The sequence below is a fragment of the Pinus tabuliformis genome, chromosome 1_1 (assembly GCF_031772625.1).
Source record: "Pinus tabuliformis cultivar Carrire ecotype Pingquan chromosome 1_1, CPIR1, whole genome shotgun sequence".
Taxonomy (NCBI): domain Eukaryota; kingdom Viridiplantae; phylum Streptophyta; class Pinopsida; order Pinales; family Pinaceae; genus Pinus; species Pinus tabuliformis.
The window spans coordinates 982,960,657-982,966,936 of record NC_142297.1 but is presented as its reverse complement, the minus strand read 5'-3'; positions in this window follow the sequence as shown (position 1 = coordinate 982,966,936).

The window sequence follows — 6,280 nt, the reverse complement described above, 5'->3', positions numbered from 1 at the left end:
AAAGCTTGAGAGAGTAAGGAACATTCAGATGGCCTCAAATCTAGCAACGGGAGCAAAAGTTTCTTCAAATTCTATTCCCTCTTGTTGAGCATACCCTTTACAAACAAGTATGGCCTTGTTTCTAATTACTTCCCCATTTTCATTCAACTTATTTTTGAAGATCCATTTTGTTCCTATGACATTCTTATCTTTTGGTCTAGGAACCAACTCCCAAGTGTTGTTCTTTTCGATCTGATCAAGTTCTTCATCCATTGCCTTGACCCAACATTCATCTTTGCATGCCTCTCTTACATTTTTTGGTTTAGTGGAGGAGAGCAATGCCAAATAGCTTGACGCTTCTGCAATTGTTCTTCTTGTTTGTACACCTGCCTCTTTCTGCCCCAAAATCTGAGATTCAAGATGATTCTTCTGAACGTACCTGGATGGATTCTTCTCTTCTATCCTTATATGTTCCTCTGGTGCCTCTTGAGGTTCTTCTTCATCATCAGTCTGATTTGGAGAGTAGTCTTCATCCTCTTTGATATTTTCATAATTTACTTGCCTAGGAATATATCCTTTTTCATCAACCACTACATCAATGTTGTCAACAATTCTTCCAAGTCTTTTATTGTAACACTTATATGCTTTGCTGTGGGGAGAATAACCAAGGAGAATTCCTTCATCTACTCTAGGTTCAAGTTTGCCAAGCTGTTCATCATTATTCTTAATATAGCATTTGCTTCCAAAAATTTTGAAATGCTTTACCGAAGGAATCTCACCATACCAGAGCTCATGAGGAGTTTGAGTTCTATTCACTCGGACATTTGTTTTGTTGAGAATAACAACCACAACAAATGCAGCTTCACCCGAGAAGGTTGCGGGAGTTCCAGACTCATCAAGCATAGCACGAGCCATTTGTTGGACCGTTCTGTTCATCCTTTCCACCACTCCATTTTGCTGAGGAGTCCTAGTTGTAGAGAATTCCCTTCTTATTCCATGTTCTTCACAAAAATCGAAAAATTCATTTGAGGTAAACTCCCCACCTCTTTTGGATCTGAGGCACTTAATTTTGTGATCTGATTCGTTTTCGGCCAAGGCTTTGAAGGATTTGAATTTTTCGAATGCTTCGTCTTTGTGCTTCACCAATCCTAACCAAACCATTATGGAGAAGTCGTTAATGAATAATATAAAGTATTCTTCTCCTCGAGGTGACCTTGTCCTAAATGGACCACATACATCTGTATGGACTAGTTCAAGAGGCCTGCTGGCTTATCCTTCTTTCTCAGGGAAGTTAGTTCTGGTTTGCTTACCAAACCTACATGATTTGCATGTGGTGTTGTCTGGATTTTTGATATCTGGAAGACCATGAACTGCTTGGTATTTGCATGCTTTCCTTATTTGTGAAAAGCTTAGATGCACCAACCTCTGGTGCCATAACCAGTGTTCATCATCCTTGCTCAAATAGCATTGTTGTTGTCCTTCTTCAAATATGCATAGATTATTTGGAGTTCTTCTGCCTTTGATCACTGTTTTTCCTGTATCAATATCACGAACACTACATCCATTTGATCAAAATATTACCTCGATTCCTTAATCGCACATCTGACTGACACTCAGTAGATTATGCTTCAAGCCATCAACATACAAAACATTTCCAGATTTGACCTTTTCTTTCAACTTAGTAGTGCCTTTTCCTTTTATGGCTGCAGGAGTATCATTTCCAAAAGAAACTTTCTTTCCCTTTTCTAAAGTAGTATATGATTCAAGTTTTTCTTTATCACCTGTCATATGCTTTGAACATCCATTGTCAATGTACCATAGATTTTCCTGTCCTTCTGCATAAAAAGCTATCCCACATCTTTCTGGTTGTGGTTCCTTTATTCTCCATGTTCTGGCACTTGAGGTTTGTTCCTTCTGAGTTGTCTTCCAAAACCTGCTCCTGCATTCAGAATCTTCATGACCGAAGTTATTACAAATAGAACATTCAATGTCATTTTCAAGGGCGGAAAAGTTGTTATAAGTCCTTTTTGTGATTCCAGTCATACTTCTTTGTTTTTGAGCTTCTCTAGTCATGATTGTATTATAGGCAACACATTGAGATGCTTTGTGACAAAATTTATGGCAAGAGAAACATTGACCATTGAAGAAACTTCTGCAATTATCAAATCTACCAGCCAAATGATTTTAGTTTCGATTGTCATCCATTCTTGAAGCAAATTGAGAATTTTTCACCTGTGGCTGGTTGTAGCTTTTGTTCACCCTTAAGATGGATTGCCCTTGATTTACCTGGTGGTCTTTATTTATTCTTGATGTAATTCGTCCCTGTTTTACTTGATGATCTCCATTGGGATTTTGCTCATTCCTCCTTGCTACATCAAGATAACTCTTTGAGGTGGATGCTTGAGATGCTTCTCCATTATACCCCAGACCTGTCTTGATTAGTGGAGAACGTTGTACATTGATAATCTAATCCAGAGTTTCAGATCCTTTAACAAATTTAAGATTAAGAGTCGTTGTTTTCTCAATTTCTTTTCTAAGGCCAACAATTTCACATTCTAACTTCTGAAGAAATTTTTCTTTTTCATCAAGTTGGAATTGCAGAGTATCAATGATCACATTCTTTTCTTCTAAACATGTTTTGAGTCTAGAAATATCTTCATAAAAGCCATCCACATCTATAGCATCCATGTAATCATCATCTTCAAAGGCCATTAAGAGTTTATAGTTAATACCTCGTTCATCTTCATCACTATTTGAAAGACCATCACTATCTTCATGAGTGTAGTAACTTTTCTTAGTTACATTCTATTTCTTGTTCCATCTAACAGGTTCCTTCCCTTTGTCAGTTTTATCCTTATGAGGACATTTGGCAGCATAGTGACCGACTCTCCCACAAGCAAAGCACTTGAAAGGTAACTTACTTCGGAATCGTCTAGCACCCCATTGAAGATTTCTGACAAAATTAGATTCTTCTTCTTCTTCTGACACATGTCCTAACTCATAATACTCTCCTTTGCCTGAAGCCTTGAAGACAACTTCTCTCCTATCTGATGGACCTCCTTTTCTCATTTCATAAGCAGTTAGAATTCCATGCAGCTGTGACATTTTAAGGTTTTGTAGATTCTCCTTTTCTTCTATTGCATAAACTTTAGATTCAAACCTAGGGGACAAAGATCTTAGAACTTTTTCAACCACAACAGCCTCTTTTATTTCTTCACCCAAGTTTTTCATACAATTAACATTCTCATCTACACGAAGAAAATAGTTAGCCACACTTTCATCATTGTACATTCTGAGATTTTCATACTGAATTCTGAGGGTTTGAAGTTTTGCTCGTTTTACCTGATTATCTCCTTCATAGCTCAGTACAATCTTGTCCCATATTTCTTTTGCGGATTTAAACTGCATAACCTTAACAAATTCTAATTGAGAGAGGCATCCTAATAGAGTATTGACCGCCTTTGCATTTGTTTCATATTTCTTCTTCTCAACTGGATCTGTAGGAGTTGTTGATGGAAAAGTATACCCTATTTCTATGATATCCCAGACTTTTGTACCAAGAGATTGAAGATAGGCAGTAACTCTTACCTTCCAATATACGAAGTTTGTCCCATCAAAAATCGGTGGCCTGATTGATGCTTCCCTCTCGTAGTTGCTCATGATGAAAGATCTTCCTTCAAGTGATCAAGCTTCTTCTGAAGGACCTGCTCTGATACCAATTGTTGTAAATAATACTGAGAGGGGGGGGTGAATCAGTATTATCAAGCCAATATTCCTTTTTCAAAAACAAAAGATACACGCTACTTCAGTTAATTAAACCCGTGTATATACGCAACTTTGCAGAAGGAAACCAACGTATACAAGGAAAACTTTTAATTTACTTTATCTTTCTAATGTTGATTGTTAATCTGTGCTTTCAGAATCAATTAACCAGTAACCAGAAACAGTAAAACAGAGCAGAAGATAATCGCACACAAGAACACAAGATATAAGGTGGAAACCCAATGTGGGTGAAAACCACCTGCTGCAATTCGTCTCTATCTTTTCTTTAATTAGAAACTTCTTTTTACAATTGTATTGGTGCAGTCCTTTACCAGTACATAGGCTGCAACCTGCAGAGAGCTACAACCCTCTCTCATTTTCTAGCTTCTCCTGGAAGGGAGCTACAACCCCCTTAGCTCTTGCACTAGCCAAGATACTAGTACGTAGGTGCTGGCCTACAGAAGGCTACAACCTTCTCTTTCTTTCAGGGACCACGTTTCATAAATTTTCAGACTGGAACCATGAACATCAATGAAGTATATTTGCATCAAACAATCTCCTTTTCCCCAATTAGCACTGAATCAAGTAAACACTTCTCTGACAACTGTACCCAGAACACAATAACAGTAACAACACACCAAATATTAACCCAGAACATTGTAGCAATAAACAGAAGCAGCAAGATCACAACTCAAAATATATACGCTACTTTAATAGCCTGAAACCTGCGTGCATACACTTCTGCGTATGGAACAACCTGCTTATACATTGTTTTACTTCACTGAGCCAGCGTGTATACGCGCCTTTGCTTCACTGAACCTGCGTATAGATCTATAAAGGATAATTCGCTCTTTCAGATATTCAAACACTAATTAACCCAAATTATCAATGTTATAGAACAAGAAAGCGCCACATATAATAGATCAAAATCATACAAAGATACTACCATTCAAGCTTAAGGATTATGATCCATCAATAGAACTTATCCATCTCTTTGTGCTAAGGTTCCTCCTTCATTCAGATCCAAATCTGCACCATAACCCAATTACCAGTATTCCAAATCTAGCACTTTATCAGATATTCAATAACAATTCAGATCATACCTTGCCACATGATCTCCTTCCTATTTTATAGTTTTAGGCCTTCCATAATACCATGGTCCAAAACCATAATAAACCAATACCATGAACCCAATACTTGGGATCAACACATCTGACGAGGTACCATGGTCCAAAACCATAGGTTCAAATACCAAGGACTAACTACCACGGACCAAAGGTAAGTTCTCCAACATATACGCGCTTTTCCTTGCATGAAAGTGCATGTGTACGCACACGCGCCTTTGAAACGTCTAACCCGCGTGTATACGCGTCTTCGTCTAGATGAACCTGCGTATATGTCTTTTCCTTCATTCTGAAAGCCCGAACTGAGATCTGTTACCAAAGAGAGTTGCCATCAAGGACAACACCTGTGCCATAGCTCCAAACCTGTGCCATAATGCCAACATTTTTCCCAGAAAAGGAGCTCCTAATTATCGTGCCTTTGCATCCGGACTTAACAGTTGGAAGGATACACTAACATTTGAGAAAATGTGGAGTGCATGCAGTCAAGAAGATGCTCGAGTATCATTAGTAAAAAAAAAATAAGGAGGATGAAGAAGAAAACATATCTAATGCATATTCTTATCATCACGAAAGGAAGGGAACCTTCAAGAAGTTCAAAGGACCAAAGAAGAAGGTTGACCTATCCAAGATCAAATGTTACAATTGTCACAAGTTGGGTCACTAAAAAAATCAATGTCTGGAGAATCCAAGGAATAATAAGAGATATAGGGATCAAGCAAATTTTATCGATGAAGCTCCACCTAAGAAGAACATGATTGAAGAATCGGAAGTCAAGGACTTATACTACTAAATCCTCTCTCTCTTAAATATCCCTCTGTGTCTTCTATTTTTAGTTTTGAATTGTTTTCCTTTATGTTTTATAATTTACAGTTCTAACATGTCTTGTTAGAACATTTTTGAATTTTTCATAAGGTTATAGGTATCCCTCAAAAGGATTGGGTTTAGAGGGAGCCTCCACCATTTTAACAAAATATAAGTATCGTATTCTTTGCTTCATCTTTTTATATTTGGTTTCCTCCGCACATCAAGACTTGTTTGTATTGTATGCTAATAACCTTTCTCTTTACATTTTCCTTGTTTAGGAAAGCTTGTTGAATGCTCAAATTTTATGAAGGAGACTTCAAAGGATAAACTTGAAGCATGGAAGATTTTTTTTACAATGAAAGCCCTTGAAAATTTGATGTACTACAAGGTTTTTTAAGAAACAACTTAAGTTAATGTCTTATACTATAAGCTTTAAAGTTCTCTTCATGTAAAAGGTACGATCATTCTCTTTTAAAATTTTCTTTACATTATTGACATTGTTATGTCTAGGGTTTTGAATCACAAAGATTCTTGTTAGGGTTATTAATCATTAGATTGAATCTAACCTCATGATATTATTTTATTTGATCATTCTTGTGTAACCCTAACCT